General features: G+C 44.3%; 1 long non-coding RNA gene across 1 annotated transcript in view; it reads left to right on the forward strand.

Moving 5' to 3' along the window:
* LOC132464862 (uncharacterized) overlaps positions 1-21,715 on the forward strand; it is a 39,124-nt gene extending 17,409 nt beyond the window's left edge. Inside the window, exons 2-7 of the long non-coding RNA XR_009527372.1 lie at positions 16,265-16,408; positions 16,492-16,578; positions 16,706-16,781; positions 20,732-20,809; positions 20,921-21,064; positions 21,183-21,715. This is a non-coding gene — a long non-coding RNA (uncharacterized LOC132464862). The remainder of the gene's footprint in view (positions 1-16,264; positions 16,409-16,491; positions 16,579-16,705; positions 16,782-20,731; positions 20,810-20,920; positions 21,065-21,182) is intronic.
* The last annotated feature ends 1,199 nt before the right edge of the window (positions 21,716-22,914 follow it).

Raw genomic sequence — 22,914 nt, forward strand, 5'->3', positions numbered from 1 at the left:
ACACCTATTCTCGCCTCTCTACACTGGCTACCAATAACTTTCAGATCAGACTTTAAGGTGCTACTGTTAACCTATAAAGCCTTGCATGGATTATCTCCATCATACCTGAAGGACCTGATCATTCCTTATAGTCCTTCTCGGTCCCTCTGGTCTTCGGGAGCTGGCCTTCTTTCACTGCCGAAGGTTAAAAAGAAATCGGCTGGACAGAGAGCGTTTGCCTATCGAGCCCCTTTTTTATGGAATAGGCTGCCATCAGCGATCAGGGAAGCTGACTCTGTGGAGCTATTCAAAGGGAAGCTCAAAACGCACCTCTACAACCTTGCATTTGGAGTGTGAAAACAACTGATGCGAAGTGAAGGCTACTCTGTTTGCTTGTGCTTTTCTTATTACATTATACATTCCCACTATGTACTTTTCCGTTCTAATTCACTATTCTGTCTGTTGTAGCGTGCTGCGGGTGCTGGACTGGATGCCTGGACTCTCCCCATGGATAACCGGCCAGAACCCCATCACCATTTTAATATGATGTGCATGTATTTACCTGTATGTCAATTGTGGCACCCATTGCACTCCTGACCATCCCTGGAAGAAGGGATCCCCTACACTGCGTTTCTTCTCAAGATTTCTTCCTTGCTGATTCAAGGGAGTTTTTTCTTGCCCGTGTGGGGGCATGGGTAAAGGGGGGTGTCACAAATATTTGGCCTGTTAAGCCCTTTGAGACTGTAATGGTGATTAAGGGCTATACAAATAAAATTGAATTAAAATTGAATTGAATTTCCGAAGTCGCTGCTTTGCTTACAGAGACATCCAGTGAAAGGGGACAACAACACCACATCAGGCGACCGAAATGATAGAATGAGCGCATAACAGTGTTTTTGGCTAGTTTCAAGCAGTGGGGGGAAACATTAGGTTTTGATTAACTGGATGTAAAGGCGTCTTATCTTTTGGAAACGCTACCAATGCATGGTCTTAACAACATGGATAGTAGGGTCACAAGTTGATCTGGCTGCCTTTCGTGTTTTCAAGAAGAATTTGTGAATTTTAATATACTACGGCGGATATTTCCCCAGTGGGTCAACGGCACAATGGAATGGAATTGCGGTTTGTTATATTTTTTCCCTGCAATGGTATGAATTCGAATCCCGTAGTCTATCATATTTTAAACATTAATTTTCCATTTATTTCGGCTTAGAACGGTTCTACGTGACAAGTTTCTTCCAATTACACTACAAAAACGAATGAGATTACAATCTTTTTGACATTTTATTGAATAACAAATCAAAGAGGCATTCGCAAGGACAGCTACGTGTCTGGTCCCGATTTCGAACATCTGTCGTAGCCACGACAACAAGCGAAGCATTCGGCTGAGGGTGGGTCACCAGTTAACATGGTCACCACTTGAACTGAAACACCGGACGTATGAATCATTACACAGCCCCGACAAACAATGAATAGATATGTGAGTGTAATGGTTATAAATATGTGTTGTAGTAAAAAGGTTTAAAATGTTTAATGCAGTGGATGAGTGCTTCAAAATGCAAAAACGGACTTTTCTCACTATTTTTATCTATTACCCATTGCTCTGCCCTTTGAAGTTATAAAGTGATGCTGGTAAAATATGTTGTTTATTTCCATGTTTATCTAAAAAATTCATTATTCTTTATTTGCTACAAAATTATTCGAAAGAGCTAAATTAGGAAAGTTGTTGCAGAGTTTCTTTATTCCACCTCATTTTGTGTTCAATCTTTCGATGGTCGGTGTTCGATTGCTTTTGTTTTGCCTCGGTCAGCCTGTAGGGGGAATAGCGTGCTTGCCGTTTTTGCGGCCATTACAACTTTGGACTTGACCACAACACTGCGTCCTCGTTGTTCATTCTATACCCCCCTCACAGGTAGGAACGGTGGTTGTGTAATTGCTTATATATTTATATTTTAATGCTAGGGAACATGCCGAGAGGATTATAGCCAGGCATGGATTGTTTGAAGGGGTAGTTGGGTAACGGGTTAAACACGGGCGAGTCGCTCTGCCGTAGCGCTTGTTAGCATCCCACGGGCAGGCGCGTGGTAGGAAAGTGTCCGCCATTCCCTGACAATGCGTGTTGGCGCTGTGTTAATTTAATGTGTAAAATATAATATAAGTGTGAATAAGCTGGTACAGTATTCAGTTAAAGTGTCGTTAGACATTATTGTTAGTGTGTTTTAGCTGAAATAATACTTATTGAATTGTTTGAAGGGGTAGTTGGGTTTAACACGGGCGAGTCGCTCTGCCGTAGCGTGCTTGTTACTGTCCGTCCACACCAGAAGCGAATTGAGCGACCAAATCGCCGGAAGTCATTCACTTTCTATGGGCAAGAGCGACCAAAGCGACCAAAGCGACCAACGCTACCAGCGGCCAAAGTTGAGCGACCAGAGCGTCAAAAAGAAGTTGAAAACTTTTTAACTTTATGCAAATGACTATTATTCGCTTCAGCGGCCAAACACTGACAGCCAATCGGAATGTAGACGCTCTTCGCTTGCGTGGATCCCAGGGAACATCGGCAGGCACTTTGGTTCCTACCTACCTTTATTCACTCACTGAACAAAATGTCGGCTGAAGTATTAATCGCGGCTGTAACTGGGCACCCGGTGTTGTACGAACCCACCCTTTTTCAGTTCAGAGATCGAAACGCCATAGTGGTTTGGATATCAAGTGATGATAAGCGGGAGTATTTATAGGCTACATCTAGAACGTTCGTATTTAAGCGGGACTCATTTTAATTTGCTCTACATGCCACCAATCTAACCAACCAATCGCGTGTAGCATGCTTTAAACAAAACCAAAAAAGTTTTTGAAATCGTCACATAAACAAACTAATCGACAAGACGAGGGATAAATGACAAGGGATATATCTCTTGTCTTTTATCCCTCTATTCCCCACTATTCACGGAGCCTGAGGTGAATAATTGTTAATTAAATAGTCTAGATAGATAGCCTATTCAAGTCTTTATTAATACCAAACGACACAAATCGTCGGGAATCCATTTAGGTGGTTCGGCCCACACAGGACAGTAGCCTACAAGACCACACAGAACAAGTCTGACTGGACATACACACAATACATCACATTAAAACTAGACACGCGTTGATAGATAGATAGACAGAAAGACCTAGATAGATAGATATGTTCCATTATTTGCCTTGCGGAGCCAACAGTCCTGTGCACGTATGCAAATTAGCCATGTGCGCTAATGTCTATTTGTTTTGAATGCGACGAATGAGTGCAGATCATGATTTGCAGATCCAGATCAGTGAAACATATTTCAACTACTACAGCACGCAGGGTTTTTTGTTCTCGGTTGTAATTAGCCTACATTTTAGGATTTTTTTTCACTGTCCTACTTGTTGTCGAAGCACTTTATCGAACAAGCAAAACCGTCTCGGCAATATGGCCAAGGTGTATGGGAGAGTTCACTATTTGATATGGCTGTCTGTAGGGCCTACTAAACGCATACGGCTCCTTTAAATGCGTCTGCATAATTGAATTGTACGTCATGAGCGACTTGAGCGACCAAAGCGAACAGAAAAATTCGCAGCGAAACTTTGTGAGCGACCAAAGCGTCTTTGACGCTTTGGTCGCTCCTGGTGTGGACGTACAGTTAGCATCCCACGGGCAGGCGCGTGGTAGGAAAGTATCCGCCATTCCCTGACAATGCGTGTTGGCGCTGTGTTAATTTAATGTGTAAAATATAATATAAGTGTGAATAAGCTGGCACAGTATTCAGGTTAAGTGTCGTTAGACATTATTGTTAGTGTGTTTTAGCTGAAATAATACTTATTGAAGAAGGTGTTAAAGTTAAAAATACTTTTGAGAGGTTTCTTTTTTTTTAGTTAATAGCTATGGAAAGATGTCTTATGGTGGAAAGCTTTAAATGTAGTACTTAGTACTCAAACAATGCACACTTTAATATGCTGTTTATTTGAATGTTGTTTTGAAAGTGGTTTGGTTTTGCATGCTGTGAAAATGCCATTTTATGAATACTTTACAGATATATCTGGTATTTGGAATTGCATAAGATATGTACTGTTTGTTGAGAACACCATTACAACTTTGGACTTGACCACAACACTGCATCCTCGTTGTTCATTCTATACCCCCCTCACAGGGGCGTAACATTTGGAGGCCCCGCTGGGATTGCGTGCAGTGTTGGTCAGCGTCTACGTCAGATGTCCCCCAACCGTCATGCAACTCTTCTAAAACAACCCAGACTTCGAGAGCAGGTGGTGTATTGGCTACAGTGAGATCCCGACTGTCCGAGGGCTGAAGGCAAGTGATCTGAGGTATTACTTCATACCAGGAGAGCTACAACTACTACCCAAAGATTAAAAGGTATCACTTCACAACGCTAATAACCAGGCTCTAAAAAAGGATAAATAAAAGAAGAAAATGGATTCATCAGAATTGGAGAAAATACAGCTAGAAGTAATACAGGAATTGTGCGTGCTGTCTAGAGATCATCTTGTGGATTTGTGTGATAGTCTAACCATCACCGGAGCTGAGTTTGAGCATGTGACTGGCAAGGGTCGAGCAGCCCTCATCACGTTGATTTCAAACTACATACAGAGTGAAGAGCTAGGAAAACTTGAAGATGAAGGGATGTCTCGATTACTCCATCTCCAATACAAAATTTCTGAGCTCCAGACAGCTGCTGAAAATGGCACGTTAAAACAAGTAAGCGACACACAGAAAAAACAGAATGACGAGGAGGAAAGAATATTAAGGGAAATTGAGGTCTTGCAGCTTCAGTTGGCAAACACACCGAAACCAAATGACAAACAAGAAATGAGAGAAACTAAAAACATGGCTCCCACTAGGAAGTTAACACAGATCACAGCCCACCCCCCTGCACTTCCTCCATGGCATAAGGACTTCAAGGTAATTGGCCAGATCGGTGAGGCCGGTCAGAAAGATCGATTGACATTTTCAAGCTTAGCTCGCCAAATCGAACATGGCCTAAACAAGGGGTTTCCAGAGATTGAAATTGTAGATGCGGTAATAAAAGCAATATCCCCTGGCATGCAACTTCGTAGCTATTTAGAGGGAAAATCCAACTTGACTTTACCCATATTAAGGCGAATACTCCGTTCTGATTACCAGGAGAAAAGTGCAACTGACCTCTATAAGCAACTGTCCTCAGAGGTGCAGGGCATCAAAGAAACTCCACAGAACTTCCTGATTCGTAGTTTCGACCTGAGACAAAAGATTTTGTTCGCTTCGCAGGAGTCTGAGTCGGCTCTCCAATATGACCCAGGGTTAGTGCAGAAAATGTTTCTTCACACTGTGCTAACTGGCCTACTAAATGACAACGTCAAGCGCGATCTTCAGCCTTACCTTGAACAAACTGACATCGCTGATGAACTGCTACTTGAGCGAATGAACACGGCATGTGCACTTGAGACAGAGAGTCAACATAAGAGAAAAACTTTGGGACAACGGCTCGCCAACATCAATTCAGCACAGGCAAGCGACGCTCCTGTGGAAGTGAAGGAAAAAAACTCTGTTAAACAAAACACTCAAACCTCCCCTAATGTTCTGTCTCAGCTTGAGGAAATTAGGTCTGAAATGGCTATGTTCAAAGAACTTAAAGCTGTAGTGTCACAAATCAGAGAGTCTATGCAACAGCCCCAATACACGCCTCGACAGCAACCGCCAGCAGGTGGAGCCAATGTTACAGCTGTCCCACAGTTTTCAGATCAGCGGGTGCAGGATCAGGCACAGGGGTACTGGTTCACACCTGGCTCCAGACACAGAGGAGGGAACGCCCAGTACCAGCAAAGGTTTGCCCCTCAGCGCAGCTTTCCTGGGCGTATGAGAAGATGTTTTGGCTGTCAACAGAGTGGAACGGAGGAGTATTGCATGCACTGTTATAGGTGTGGCAGCAGCGAGCATTTCCTTGCTGGTTGTCGAATGAGGGGACAAAGACAGTTTGGAGGTGAGGCTTTAAACGGGGAAAGGTCGCTCGCACGGGACAGGGAGTGACCAGTAGTACCACAACGTCCCAGCACTGTGCACACTGTAAAAAAAAAAGGCAAAGAGGTTAAACTGAAACAATGTGCATCATGTAAAAAAGTGCTCTACTGTTCTAGGCCATGTCAAGTAGATAATTGGGCTTTACACCAAAAAGAGTGTTCATCACCGTCATGTGTTACTGTAAATACTAACAAAAAGAAAGAAAAACAGGCAAAAATGGCTCCATTAGTAGGTGAACAATACTTGATTGATTGCTTCATCCAAGGTCAAAGTGTCCAGGCATTGTGGGACTCGGGTTCCCAAGTAACGATTATTGATTATTGACCTGTGGAAAAGAGTTAACTTACCAGACACAAGACTGAGAGATATTTCTGAGCTTTTGGACACATACTCTAGATATAGTGGCAGCAAATGGAGAGAACATGCCATACGTGGGTTGGGTAGAGATAACTTTTAGTTTAGCTTACGCGGGGGCTCCCACTACAGAAGTTATCGTCCCCACACTTGTAATGAAGGGAAATATTGCTCGACCAATTATTGGTTCTAATGTCATTGGGCTCATTGTAAATAATATATCGAAACTGTCGAATGCTGGCAGAGAACACCTGGTGGACACAGTAAGAGCAACATTCCCAGGCCAGGCAAAGGCCTTCATAGAACAAGTAACTACTGTAGTAGAGCAAGTCAGTAATGGGCAGACAAGCGAGTTTGTAGTCAAGACAAAAAAAGAGAGGATAACTATACCCAAACATATGTCCGTCAAAGTAAAGTGCAATGTGTCTATGGAATCACCAAAGGAAGATACCACACTCATCTTCGAGCCTGATGTGAACCCGCGCTGGACAGAGGGACTTGAGCTATGTGAAACACTCGTAAAAGGTGACTAAAGGGGCTAAACCATCCATCACTATAAGTGTACAGAACCCTACGGACCACGATGTAGTACTAGCAGGAAGAACTGTGATCGGGACTGTCCAGCAGACCCAAGCAGTCTACCCAACTTCAATACTAGAGGGGTCCCGCCATCCCCCTCGAGCTAAAATGAATCACATCAGAGTTGAAAAGAATCAAACTACTACTGATGCTTGGGATCCACCTGTAAATCTGACCCATCTCAGTGAACCAGAGAGAGAATGCTAAGAGAATGCTAAGAGAAGAGTCTGCCACTTTTTCAAAATCAGATGAAGATATTGGCTGCATAGAAAAATTGCAACTCAGTATATCCCTTAAAGACTGCGCCTGTAGCAAGAACCTATCTATCTGTGCCTAAGCCACTGTACCGTGAAATGAAAGACTACTTAAATTACCTCATCACCCAGGGCTGGGTAGAAAAGTCTAACTCACCGTACGCATCACCGGTGGTGTGCGTTCGAAAAAAGGACGGTAGTCTAAGGCTGTGTATAGATTTCCGTGAAGTAAACAAAAAAACTCTCCCTGACCGTCAGCCTATTCCCAGAGTACAAGACATAATGGACGGCCTAGCAGGAAACTCATGGTTCTCGCTTTTAGATCAAGGGAAAGCGTATCATCAGGGCTTCATGGCCAAGGAGAGCAGACCCATCACCGCTTTTGTGACACCATGGGGTCTTTATGAATGGATCAGAATCCCCTTTGGCCTGATGAATGCTCCAGCTGCCTTCCAGCGCTGTATGGAAGAATGTTTGGAAGGACTGAGAGATGAGATCTGTATACCCTACCTGGACGACACACTGGTCTTTAGTAGATCTTTCGAGAATCACGTAGAGGATGTGAGGACAGTGTTACAGCGCCTTCGGCAGCATGGAATAAAGCTGAAACCCAGTAAGTGTGAAGTTTTCAAGCATAAGATCCGCTACTTGGGCCGCATAGTGTCGGCTGAGGGCAGTCAAATGGACCCTGCTGATACCCTCGCCGTGAGAGCATTAAAGGAGAAGAGGCCACGTACTGTGGGAGAGCTGAGATCAGTCATGGGATTACTGAGCTACTACCGACAGTACATAAAGGACTTCTCCCGCATTGCTGGTCCTCTGTATGCACTGACTGAACTTGACCCTGGATCAGACAAACAAAGAGACAGAAATTAAAGGACAAGGAAGCTAAAAGGAAAGAAAAAAGGGACACCTTCAAACCAACCGATAACATAGACTGACTAACACCAACAAATACTGGAAAAATTGATTGACTGCCTGGTTGAACCGCCTATACTTGGCTTCCCAGACTTTAACAAATCATTCATCATGCACACAGATGCATCAAACCAAGGCCTGGGTGCAGTGCTATATCAGGAGCAGGAGGGAAAGCTACGTGTCATAGCCTATGCATCTCGCACACTGACCAAAGCCGAAAAGAATTACCATCTTCATTCAGGGAAGCTTGAGTTCCTAGCTCTGAAATGGGCTGTTACTGAACGTTTTCGGGACTACCTAATTGGCTCATCTTGCACTATATACACGGACAACAACCCACTCACCTATGTGCTGTCGACGGCCAAACTGAACGCCACCGGGTATAGGTGGGTTGCCGAATTGGCGGATTTCCACCTAACTATCAAATATCGCCCGGGTAAAGAGAACTGTGATGCTGATGGTCTCTCAAGAATGCCCTGTGACATAGAAACAATGATGGACAAATGCACAGAACAAATGTCTTCTCCTTCAGTAGAAGCTACAATTGTTAAGGAACTGCGGGTGCATGCAGGCAGGTAGGACCCAAACGCAGACGGTATTGAACGGAAACGGCACTTTATTCAACCTAAAGGCTAAGGCACAGGAAACTCGGAACTCGGGAGACAACTCGGAACTCAGGAGACTACAGGGAACTCGGGAGACGACAGGGAACTCGGGAGACGACAGGGAACACGGAACACGCAGGACTAGCCACCACAAACAACCACAGCAAACCACAATGACAGCACGAGGAACAAAGGAAAGACGAGGGCTTAAATAACAAACACAACGAGCAACAGCTGAGACACATTAGGGGAGGGAACAGTAATCAACACAGGAGGGAAAACCAGGGAAACACACACACCCTGACAACAATTCAAGCTGTTGGGACAAAAGAGCCAGCATGCACAACATGGTCCTTGATGGCAGTCGAATGTGTAAAAACTAACCAGAGCTCACCTACGTCCCTTTCAAAAGCAGGCATCTGTAAAGCTCAGAGAAATGACAAGATCATTGGCCCCGTCATAGCCTGCAAACTGTTGGATGAAAAGCCTGTAGGACCGCAGCTAAAATCCTTCAGTGCACCGAGCAAGTGTTTACTCCGCGAGTGGGAAAAACTCAGCCTTGATAATGAAGGGATATTCCATTGAAAGACTGCAACTAGAACACAACTGGTTCTACCTGAAGCATACAAGACAACAGTACTGAGAGAACTTCACGACGAAATGGGACATCAAGGTGTGGAACGCACAACATCACTCGTTCGGGATCGCTTCTTCTGGCCACACATGCAGCGAGAGATCGAGCACTACGTCACTCAAGGCTGTGCATGCCTCAAACGGAAAAAAAACCTGTCGAGAAACAAGAGCTCCACTTACCTCAATTGTCACCACTCAGCCATTCGAACTTGTATCCATCGACTTGTGTAAAGTGTAAAGGTGGTTACGAATATGTATTGTTAGTAGTTGATCATTACACGCGCTTTGCACAAGCCTATGCAACCACATCTAAATCCGCCAAAACTGTTGCTGATAAGATTTTTAATGATTATGCACTAAAGTTTGGTTTTCCCCTCAGAATCCACCATGACCAGGGTGGGGAATTTGAAAATCAGTTGTTTGCACAGCTGAAGAGCCGCTGTGGTGTGATGGGCTCAAGAACAACACCAGGGTTTCCCCCAGCACTATCTTGTTAAGGCGGCCGCCTTAACAAGACTAGGGCCCCGCCTTGACTACCAATGTATTGAAAAAAAAAAATAAAAAAAAATGGCATTCGTAATACTCAGGTAATACTGTTTACAACATTAGTCGTGCCAATAAAGTTTTTTGAGTGTAATTGAGACGGGGACATCTGGTGGTTGAATATATTGTTGCATAGTCTATCATAGTCACCTGTCAATCTACCGCCAGTGACGTGCGGTGAGGTCAGTGAGTGGGTAGGCACTGAGTTCTGAAAGCCAGATTTCTCTAAACCTATATATTGTTAAATCAAAAACAATAAACAACAAACAGGCACGCACGGCCGATTTCAAATAAGTTCCTCCCTTTCACACACACACACACACACACACACACACACACACACACACACACGGGACGTATATGAAATGTCACGACGGTGACTTCAGGTTTGCCCGTAGCCTACTGTAGTTTGGACTAAATGATTAAACATCGCATCCATCGACTTAACGGACCCCTCCCTCACACCGAGGGCCGAAAAATCTGCATGTTTGCACAACATTTGTACCTACTGTTTATTTATATGGAAATAAACAGTCGTTTATTTCATTCATGCGTACTGGCATCTTTGAGCAAAATAACCCCCAAAATTTTTCGCCAACAACACCACCGACTGCTTACCACCTTGACTGAGACATTTACTGGGGGAAACACTGAACACCCTATCACCCGCAGGGTAACGGGCAAGTGGAGCGTTTGAATAGAACACTACTACAAATGCTGAAAACACTGACTGAGCAACAGAAGGCAAATTGGAGAGAGTCCCTGCCCAAACTCATTTATGCATACAACAGCACAAGATGTGAAGTCACAGGCTTCTCTCCCTTCTATCTCCTATTTGGGAGATCGCCAAGACTACCTGTTGACTTGTTATTTGGTTTAAACCCTGAGACTGGAACTCGTGATCATAAAGAATACATGAAAAAGTGGAAACAACAGATGCAGGAGGCATACGAGATCACAACAGCAAACGCAAAAAAAAAGTGCTGAGAGGAGCAAGCGAAATCACGACAACAAAGTACGAAGTTCTGTATTGCAAGAGGGTGACCGTGTGCTTGTAAGGAATATGACACCAAGAGGAGGAACAGGGAAGCTTAGGAGCCACTGGGAGGATTGCATCCACAAGGTCGTACATCAGGTGGGAAAAGACATGCCCATATATGAAGTAGTGCCAGAGCAAGGAAAAGGGAGAGGAAGTAGGATTCTGCACCGTAACCTTTTGTTGCCATGTGACAACTTGCCTCTGGAGATTCAGCTAAAACCTACCAAAACAAAGAGACAAATCACAGCTCAGAGCAATGAAGACAGGCAACAATCGAATGAAGAAGAAAGTGATGAAAGTGATGATGATGACTATGGATACTATATGCCTCAGGTGCACACGGAGCAAGAGGATACTGACATGGAAATCACAGGACTCTCACAGGTCTCTGAAATCGAGCGACAAGTCATTCCTCAGCTGGACCCAGATAGTGAAGATACACTAACAGGAGGCGAGGAAGCATCCAGTGAAGAGGAGCTTGTTCAAGAGGAAGTTGCCTTGGAAGAGAGAGAGCCTGATATACAGTCACCTGAAAGTCAAAGTGAAAACAGTGCAAATGAACAATACCAGCGACCTGTGAGGGAAAGACGAGCGCCTAGGGTTTTCACATACGACCAGCTGGGCAATCCCGGTTGTTACAGCACTGTATGTCCAAGTAACGCCATGTACTGGTACCTGCCAACACACTATGGGACCATGCAAGCAACACATGGATGGCCGACTCCAGTACAGCATGCCAATTTCCAGCCAGCTGTTGTTCCTTGGTACTAAAGGAAGAGCATCACACATACACACACTCATATACTCATGGATTTTTTTGGACTGAGCCGAGTGCTAACACATACACACATGCATTACACACATTGATGGACTGTTGAGACCGCTGAGTGGGAACACATGAACACATGCTACAAACGCTCATGGACTGTTAAAATGAATGTGCTTGGATGAAGACTGTGTTGTCAGAATAATCTAATAGCATTGTATCCATTGGTTAACTGCTTTAGATATTACATGTCGGGGACGACATCTGAGTTGTAGGGGAGTGTGTAATGGTTATAAATATGTGTTGTAGTAAAAAGGTTTAAAATGTTTAATGCAGTAGATGAGTGCTTCAAAATGCAAAAACTGACTTTTCTCACTATTTTTATCTATTACCCATTGCTCTGCCCTTTGAAGTTATAAAGTGATGCTGGTAAAATATGTTGTTTATTTCCATGTTTATCTAAAAAATTCATTATTCTTTATTTGCTACAAAATTATTCTAAAGAGCTAAATGAGGAAAGTTGTTGCAGAGTTTCTTTATTCCACCTCATTTTGTGTTCAATCTTTCGATGGTCGGTGTTCGATTGCTTTTGTTTTGCCTCGGTCAGCCTGTAGGGGGAATAGCGTGCTTGCCGTTTTTGCGGCCATTACAACTTTGGACTTGACCACAACACTGCGTCCTCGTTGTTCATTCTATACCCCCCTCACAGGTAGGAACGGTGGTTGTGTAATTGCTTATATATTTATATTTTAATGCTAGGGAACATGCCGAGAGGATTATAGCCAGGCATGGATTGTTTGAAGGGGTAGTTGGGTTAAACACGGGCGAGTCGCTCTGCCGTAGCGTGCTTGTTAGCATCCCACGGGCAGGCGCGTAGTAGGAAAGTGTCCGCCATTCCCTGACAATGCGTGTTGGCGCTGTGTTAATTTAATGTGTAAAATATAATATAAGTGTGAATAAGCTGGTACAGTATTCAGTTAAAGTGTCGTTAGACATTATTGTTAGTGTGTTTTAGCTGAAATAATACTTATTGAATTGTTTGAAGGGGTAGTTGGGTTAAACACGGGCGAGTCGCTCTGCCGTAGCGTGCTTGTTAGCATCCCATGGGCAGGCGCGTGGTAGGAAAGTGTCCGCCATTCCCTGACAATGCGTGTTGGCGCTGTGTTAATTTAATGTGTAAAATATAATATAAGTGTGAATAAGCTGGCACTAGGCCTGGGTAAAAAAATCGATTTAATCGATTTTGGATCGATTTCGTTTAAATTTCACGCTATCGATTCACAGGGCATGAGATCGATTATTATTATTTTTTTGTAAATATGTTGAAAAAAATATACATTTAAGGAGTTTTATAATACTTGAATATTTTATCTTAAATGGTATAATCTTTTCAATGGTTATATTTATATCTTTTAGGAAGATGGAGGCAGTTTTGTTTATAGTTGCCTGGATTGTCATTAATGTAGCCTACAAAATAAAAACATGTCTTTTGCAGTGTGTTGCATGGAGATAATTTCATTAATATATTGAATTAGGCAGGCCATCACGTTGAATATAATGTAAAATCTTGCTAAGGATGTTAATTAACAGTCACAACTACAAGATTTTAGTCACAATTAATGATTTTAGTGATGAATTAATGATGATGGCCTATAAAGAATATTTCCTTACAACTTAAGAAAATTATCATTCAATCTAGGAGCAGATGGAACCGATTCGGATTGAATCGAATCGTGATTAATCGATTTAAAGCCTTCAGAATCTAAATCGAATCGATTCAGGAACTTGGCCGTGATACCCAGCCCTAGCTGGCACAGTATTCAGGTTAAGTGTCGTTAGACATTATTGTTAGTGTGTTTTAGCTGAAATAATACTTATTGAAGAAGGTGTTAAAGTTAAAAATACTTTTGAGAGGTTTATCTTTTTTTTTTGTTAATAGCTATGGAAAGATGTCTTATGGTGGAAAGCTTTAAATGTAGTACTTAGGCCCAATCTCAATACTTCCCCTTATCTTCCCCCTTACCCTTGAAGTTGCGCGTTCATGTGAGAGCTAGTGGTGTCTCAATACCCAATTTGGGTATTGAGATTAAGGGATAAGATTAAGGGATAAGATTGAGTGCTATGTACCCCTTATTTTTAAGATGATTTGAGAGCTCACTTGCTCCTCCAAGGGCTATCCCAGAGCACCCAGAGCAGCGAAACCGGGAATTTTAAAAAAAAACATGGCTGCTTGAAGCGAGGAATATTTTACAGCTATCTACACAACTTTTTATATGTTTATAATGACTCGGTTTGATCTGAAATGTGCTACACGAACGATGCATAGTATTGTAGGTCTTAACTGAAGCTTTCAAACGGTAGTTTTAGGATACAATTAGCGCGTATACCACCACTCCATTGGCTTATATGGTAGCTTGCCAGCTAGATGCTACAGGGCCTGCAGCGGATTCGAATTGTATCCGAATCCGTTGGGTTCGTTTACCACAGTTCGGAGCATTCTGGAGATCCGCGGATTTCGGTTTCATGAAGGCATTGCCTTATGTAGCGTACTTTGCCAACTGTAGCCTACGTCCGATACAAAAGGGTGTTTAGGACCCAGCGGAATGCATTCTCTCCAGTGCTGCCCGAGCCAATGAGACTTTTCCCGCCCCTCCCTTCAGCCTGTCAGCGTTCAAAACAAACTGGGCTTTAAACTTCGTTGCGCTCGTCGCCAGAGTTCTAAGCCTCGTCGGCCGTTATCCCTTACATGTTACACTCAGTGCACCATGTTTTCAAATGCATTTAGGGGAACATTTATTGCACAAAAAAGCCTTGCAAGTTGTCTGATTGCAGTCAATTAACACATTGCAAATAGCCTGTGGGTCTCATTCATTTTTGTGTTTCTCCCCCAAACCCTCCGTCAAAAAAAAGTCTGCCTTTTTACTATCACGGACATGATCCTAATCCGAACCGTATCCGAAACCGAGGCCCAAAACGGTTATCTGAACCGAACCGTGGACACACTGATCCGTTTCACCACACACACCCTCAACTCTTCAACGATGGCGGCAGCATCTAAGATATATATATATATCGCTCTTCTTCTCTGGCTTTTATTGGCGTTTCGGCGCTCTGGTGACGGGGCAGCCAGCTGGCGACGATGAATGATGACGTACCCGAAACCGAGTGGCGTCTCATTTCATAGGGGAAAGATCTCAGCCCTTGGCCCTTACACTTGCAAGTGCTAGGGTTAAGACAAAGACAAAGACAAAGCAAAAGGGGCAAGGGGAAGAATCGAGATTCGGCCTTAGTAATCAAACAATGCACACTTTAATATGCTGTTTATTTGAATGTTGTTTTGAAAGTGGTTTGGTTTTGAATGCTGTGAAAATGCCATTTTATGAATACTTTACAGATATATCTGGTATTTGGAATTGCATAAGATATGTACTGTTTGTTGAGAACACCATTACAACTTTGGACTTGACCACAACACTGCGTCCTCGTTGTTCATTCTATACCCCCCTCACAGGGGCTTAACATGAGCCAGTCAATACTTAATATAAAAACATTCCTTACCGTAGCTAGTGTTAGCCCGAGCTGAAAGAAGTTGGTTCACGCGTCAAGTTTAAGTTAAAGTCAGACGACGAGTTCAAGTTGAGGTCAAGCCATAGAGAAGACGTTGAAAGACCGCTGAAGACGTGTTAATGGTACAGTCCATTCAAGGGGTGTTTGAATTTTAATGTCAGTATATTACTCATAGTAAACATCGAACGCATTTAAGAAATAAGAAGACACTTTTAAACACGCAATTTGAAGAATAAATATATTATTCTCGGTACCCCTCAAAGTTTCATTTTAATGCCATTTGGGGGGTATCAAGTCTCAATCGGGACCGTCAGACCCCCCGGTACCCCCCGTAATTCGAACACTGACTACAGAAACGAATGAGATTAGAATCTTTTTGACTTTTATTGAATAACAAATCAAAGAGGCATTCGCAAGGACAGCTACGTGTCTGGTCCCGATTTCTAACCTCTGGCGTAGCCACGACAACAAGCGTAGCATTCGGCTGAGGGTCACCAGTTAACCCGGTCACGACTTGAACTGAAACACCGGACATGTCACTACTTTTCCTTGTCATTTCACTGACTTTGGTTAATTTACTAGCATGTTAGCATCGGTTTAACTTTACTAACTTGGGTCAACTTCTTGTTAACTTATTGCATGTCAGCCTCAGTAGGAACTAGTAGTACGATTACGGTGACCGACCATTTTAATTCACCTGTACGGTAAACAACCATTTTAAATTACATGGGGATATCCTAGGGATTATTTTGTATGTATCATATGATTCATGAAGTGTAAAGGTAGGTAAAGGTAACGGTCCCATACCAAATATGATGAGTCCTAGTTTGTACACACACACACACACACACACACACACACACACACACACACACACACACACACACACACAGAGACACACACATATATATATATATATATATATATGATATATATATATATATAGCATATGTCTTTGACAATGTATATTAACTTGGCCATTCTTCCCCTTGTCTTCAGATGTCTACTAAGAAGCATCGAGCCATGGGGTCTGAGGAGTGGGTGAGCCGCCTGAAGGCATTTGCCTCTTCTGGCACTTGGCCCTCCAGTGCATGGAACAGGCCATCTCCGAAACAGGCCAAGTGGCACAACCTCTACCAGCAGGTAAACTTTGCCCCAACAGTAAACCAAAACTCCATAGTGAACCGATTGTGTCTAAGTAAATCATTCGTTTCAATTAATTACAGATTGAGTAGTGTCCCACGATGCTGCGTGGGCAGACCTCTATCTTAAGGGTAGCGCAGACATGTACCTGTGGCTTTCACCCCCAGCAGGTAATATTGAGAGCCTGGTGAAATAAATGCATTTTGTAGGCTTACAACTTGTGATGTGGACAAAATCCCATTAGTACTAATGCTTGTTTAATGGTTTTATTTTTTCTGTCTGTCAGTCTTTGAGAAGCCCTGCAGCTACCTCAGCCTCCACCTCTGCTGCGCCTGCACGGAGCCCTGGGAGGCCTGCATTGACGCTGGCGATGGTGAATATTTCCATCACATTAAATACCATGTCATTCACCTGGTTAGCCATGATCAACTCATCTCAGATCTGTGTGTTTACATAACTTTCATGCGTATCAATTGTCAATTGATCAATCAATTGTTGCCATGGCGCTGTGGGAGACGGCTGCCTCTCCAGTAGCTCTCCCGTTTTTTAACTTCTTTCTACTTATTGTGTTTAATATATATACTGTACTATACTAAACTATATACTATAGATACTTCTATTCTATTTTTTTTTTTTTCTAAAAATGCAACCAAGAGCCAGCTCTCTCACTTACTCAAGAGAGGAACTACTGGCTTTGCAAACAAACGGACAAAACAAACAACAAACAAACAAACGGACGGGCTGGGATACGACACCCAATCCCAGCGGAGCTGAGGAGGAGACCCAGGGGCTGCAAGGCTGGAGCTAAGATAAAGGCTGAGCTAGCGGATAATCGTAGGCGCTACAAACCATCTATTCCCTCCGTAATCATGGGGAATGTGAACTCGCTGCCGAACAAGATCGACGAGCTGTCCGCGCTGAACAACCAACGGATCTACCGTGACAGCAGCTTGTTCATCTTTACGGAGACATGGCTCAACCACCTTGTACCGGATGCTAACGTGGACCTGCTGGGATTCACTGCCGTGAGAGCCGACAGAGACACTAAAGCGAGCGGAAAAAGCAAAGGTGGGGGTCTCATCATGTATGTCAACAACCGCTGGTGTAACCCAGGACATATCTCCATAAAGACAGTCTCATGTTGCCGGGACCTCGAGCTGCTAGCTGTTAGCCTGCGGCCATATTATCTGCCGAGGGATTTTAGTCATGTGATCACCGTCTGTGTTTACATTCCTCCGAGAGCGGACGCAGCCACTGCCTGTGAGAAGATACACTCCGTCACAGCAAGGCTGCAGACACAGCACCCTGAGGCATTTATGATCATCTCTGGGGACTTTAATCACGTAACTTTGGATTCTACAGTTTTTCACCAGGTTGTAGACTGTACTACCAGAAACAACAAGACAATTGATCTCCTCTATGCTAATGTGAGGGATGCATATAGAGCGACTCCCCTCCCCCCACTGGGGAAGTCTGATCACAACCTGGTTCACCTACAGCCACTGTACATCCCCCTGGTCCAAAGACAGCCGGTGACAACTCGCACCATCAGGAGGTGGTCCCCTGAGATGGAAAGTGCCCTGAGAGACTGTTTCGACACCACCGTATGGGATGTGTTGATCGACCCGCATGGTGAGGACATAGAGGGGATGACACACTGTCTGACGGAGTACCTCAACTTCTGCGCAGACGTGGTCTCCCCTGTCAGGACTGTCCGCTGCTACCCTAATAACAAGCCATGGGTAACGTGGGAAGTCAAGGCTGTCCTCAACAAGAAGAAGGCTGCCTTCAGGAGCAGGGACAGGGAGGCCATGTAGGCAGCACAGAAGGAGGTGAAACACTGTGTGTGGGAAGCTAAGGACAGCTATAGGAGAAAGGTGGAGCAGAAGCTGAGGGAGAACAACATGAGGGAGGTCTGGGAAGGTGTGAGGACCATCACAGGTCACAACACAAAGACCAGAGCTACAGGGGGGACAATGCAGACAACGGAGAGGGCGAACGAGCTGAATGACTTCTTCAACAGGTTCAACCAGCCCTCGTCCCCCCCACCACCACCACCACCACCACCACCACCCCCACCCTCACCACAGCCATCTCTCCTTCCCTCTACACACCTCCCCCCAGACACCACAACATCCCCCTCCTCCCCCCCCACCTCAACACAATCCCCGCCTCACATCACCATAGACCAGGTCAGAGGACAGCTGAGGAAGCTCCAGCCCAGGAAAGCAGCAGGCCCAGACAAAGTGTGTCCGAGACTGCTGAAGACCTGCGCTGCAGAACTGGGAGAGCCGCTACAACGGATCTTCAACCTTAGCCTGCGGCTAGGGAGAGTGCCCACGATCTGGAAAACATCCTGCATCGTTCCGGTTCCGAAGAAGAACAGGACCAGCGAGCTGAATGACTTCCGACCGGTGGCACTCACTTCACACCTGATGAAGACGTTGGAGCGGCTCTTCCTCAACCTCCTCAGACCCCAGGTACAACACGCCCAGGACCGCCTGCAGTTCGCGTACCAGCCAGATGTTGGTGTGGAGGATGCCATCCTCTACATGCTACACCGAGTCCACTCCCATCTGGATAAGGGAAGCGGCACAGTGAGGATTCTCTTCTTGGACTTCTCCAGTGCCTTTAACACCATCCAGCCCCCTATGCTTCACGACAAACTGAACAGGATGGGAGTGGAACCCTATCTGGTGGACTGGATTGATGATTACCTCACTGACAGGCCACAGTACGTCAGGCTGAAGGACATCACGTCTGACACTGTGGTCAGCAGCACTGGAGCCCCCCAGGGTACAGTGCTGGCCCCTCTTCTCTTCACCCTGTACACCTCAGACTTTTGCTACAACTCTGAGCTATGTCATCTACAGAAGTACGCCGATGACACAGCCATCGTTGGGTGTATTAGGGGTGACAGAGAGGAGGAGTATCGGAGTCTGGTGGGGGACTTTGCTCTCTGGTGCCACACTAACCGGCTACAGCTCCACACCTCTAAGACAAAAGAGCTGGTCATTGACTTTGGAAGATCCAGACCAAGTCCGAGACCAGTCCTGCTAGACGGAGCTGAGGTGGAGGCTGTGAATTCCTACAAATACCTCGGGGTCTGGCTGGATAACAAACTGGACTGGAAAACACACACCAGCTACCTATATGGGAAGACACAAAGCAGGTTGTACTTCCTGAGGAGATTGCGGTCATTCAACATCTGCAGCAAATTGCTGTGGATGTTTTATCAGTCTGTGGTTGCCAGCGTCCTCTTCTACACTGTGGTGTGCTGGGGAGGCAGCATAAACAAGAGGGACACCTCCAGACTGGATAAACTGATCAGGCGGGCTGGCTCTGTGGTCGGCATGAAGCTGGAACCACTGGTGACGGTGGCAGAGAGGAGGACACTGGACAAACTGCTGGACATTATTGACAATGCCAGCCACCCCTTGCACACTGTCATCAGCAACCAGAGGAGCCTGTTCAGTGGAAGGCTGCTCCTTCCCAAAGTTAGGACCAACAGACTAAAGAACTCCTTTGTCCCTCATGCCATCACACTATACAACTCCTCACTCAGAGGGAAGTAGGAGGAAATAGAATAGAAGTAATAGAAGTAATAGAGTAATAGAGTAAAGAGGAGAGATATAACCTATTCCACTGCTTAATTTGAACTGCTAATTTATTTTATTTAATTTAACTGTCAGCCACCCCTTGCTCACCGTCATTTCATATATGATATGATATTTATCCACAATGCCATGTGTGTATGTATGTGTATGTATGTATATATATGTGTATGTATATGTGTATGTGTGTGTATATGTATACGTGTGTGCATGTGTATATATATATGTTTATTTATGTTTACATTTATTTATTTATATATATTTATTTATTTATATTAATCCTCTATACAGTTCTCTACATTTATCTTTTATTTTACTTGAATCCTGTTTTACCTCTATTATTATCTCTACTTTATATATTAGCTAAGAGTTTATTGTTTACTGTTTACTGTTTTTTGTTTACTTTTTATAGTTAGTTAAGAGTTTATTGTTTATCTTATATTATATTATAATTATTGTTTACTGTTTACTTTTTATTTTACTTTTTATAGTTATCTAAGAGTGTATTGTTTATCTTATATTGTATATAATTTAATATTGTGTTGTGTTTCTTTCTGTAAGATACTGGACAATCAATTTCCTTGAGGGAGTCATCCCAAAAGGATCAATAAAGCCTAATCTAATCTAATCTAATCTCTAATCTATCACTGGTGTGTATAATGTCATTTTTAACACCATTTTATTAAGACTATTCTTGGTTGATTTTCAGTTTGAGAAAGCGCGGTTCGGTGGGACTTTGTCTGCTGCAGCCAAGCCGAATGTCAATCTGACTAGGAGGCCTGTTGAGGTAATTGATGTACCTATAGCTGTGCCTGATGCCTTAGAACACAGCCATACCGCCAACACTATCCTTGTTTTGTAATTGTACTTCATCTGCTCCGTTTCCCCCTCTTCCCAGCGTCCCTCCAGCCCTGCCACTGTCCCGTCTGGGAGAAGCACTCCATCCGCTACCCCACCTCAAGTGACGCCCCCTTCCAGTCCCAGCTTCTACAGGCCTGTCTCCCCTTTCTCTCTGCCTCCATCCAGCCCTGTCATGTCGGGGGTGAGGACCAGCTCTTCTCCTCTTGTTAGTGCAACTGTAATAACCTCTATACAGGTCTTACATACTGTAGCGTGTAGCGGATAGATGATTTATGATCTTTTTAATTTTCTTTATGTAGGTTGTAACAGATATGAGTCCTGCTCCTCCAGGTCTCCTCCCTGCTCCTCCTGGTCCCCTCCCTGCTCCTCCTGGTTCCCTCCCTGCTCCTCCTGGTCCCCTCCCTGCTCCTCCTGGTCCCCTCCCTGCTCCTCCTGGTCCCCTCCCTGCTCCTCCTGGTCCCCTCCCTGCTCCTCCTGGTCCCCTCCCTGCTCCTCCTGGTCTCCTCCCTGCTCCTCCTCTTGCTGCTCCAGATCAGTTCTGGCTGCCGGTGGAAATGAGGAAGACCATTCCCCAGCAGGACCAGCGCTGGATTGCGTCCACGCTGTGGAGGAACCAGCGGCTGCGCCCGGACATCCAGCTCTGGTATGAGCCACCGGTTCCTGCCCTCATCTACAACCAGGTCCCGTCACCAGACCGCTTTTTTCTGCACCCTGCCCCTCCTCCGAGTCCCTGACCAAGGAGCAGTGGTTGGTGGAGAGGAGGAACAAAGATCACCTGTGTTAAATCGATATGTTATATGTTCAAATAAACATGTTTATATACTAACAAATGTTTTAGGATTTATTTGCTGGTCATCTTATTCGAACCATTAGCCAGATCCACTCCACAAGAGGAAGCGACATACTACTATTGCAATATAATATGCACACAAAATGATTTATAGTTGAAATACTTGTAGGTTGAAGATGGAGGCTAAATTGAGCCTACAGGTTACAATACAAATAATAACTAAATAAGTAGCTTGCTAAAGAGTGCACAGGTGTGCTTTGAATAGCTGTATGGCTACAACAATAGTGGTATAGAAAGTAACATAGTAATTAGAATATTCCCATTAGGATAAGTGCATATGTGTGTCAATGGAGGACAACGGTAATTATATTTGCGCAAGAGATCTTGAGTACATCCATGAATGAACCAAAACAAATGTTTGTCACCGGTGGGACTTGAACCGCCGACCTTCTGTTCCATTCCAAGGCTGAACAATTGCACACAAAACTCCACATTCTCAGGTTTTTAATTGTTTTTTATGTGATGGAGGCCTAAATTTCTCTCATTCCCTTCCCTTTCCCCTTTTTCTCCCTTTTTCCTCTCTTTTTTTCTCTCCCCCCTTTCCTTCCTTCTTCCCCCCCCCTAAAAGACTATTGTTCCCCAGCTTCGGCGCAGGAGGTAGAGCAGTTGACTTGTAACCGGCAGGTTGCTAGTTCAAACCCCAGCTCCTCCTAGCTCAGTGTTGTGTCCCTGTCACTTTGCTCCTGACAGCTGTCTGTCGCCTTGCATGGTTGACTCTGCCGTCGGTGTGTCAATGTGTGTATTTACCGATGTAAGTCGCTTTGGATAAAAGCGTCTGCTAAGACACGCTTTTGCCAAATTATTTATTTTCTAGCATGAGCTCTGTGCCATTTTATGAATGGCACACTCACACACATGTATCACTGAAATGACTTAAATTCTCAAATGATTTAATGTTGTATCGGCACACGAAGCAAAAATCACATTTTGGGTTGGGTTGTCATAATTTCATTCACCACTAGATGTCCCTAGCGTACTCATTTGAAGCTTCGAGCACGAACCACTTTGGTGGTTCATCTGGCTGAGAGGCTTTGACGTTTCATGAGGCATCATCTCGGCACCACTAGCTGAAAGGAGTCATAGTGAAACAAATAGCATCTGAGAGGGCCTAGTTCAGTGCTCCGTTAACGTGTCCGATTTTTGTGAATCATCATGTATTGATCCATTTATTCAAAAGATCC

Source organism: Gadus macrocephalus, chromosome 9, assembly GCF_031168955.1.
Source record: "Gadus macrocephalus chromosome 9, ASM3116895v1".
NCBI lineage: Eukaryota > Metazoa > Chordata > Actinopteri > Gadiformes > Gadidae > Gadus > Gadus macrocephalus.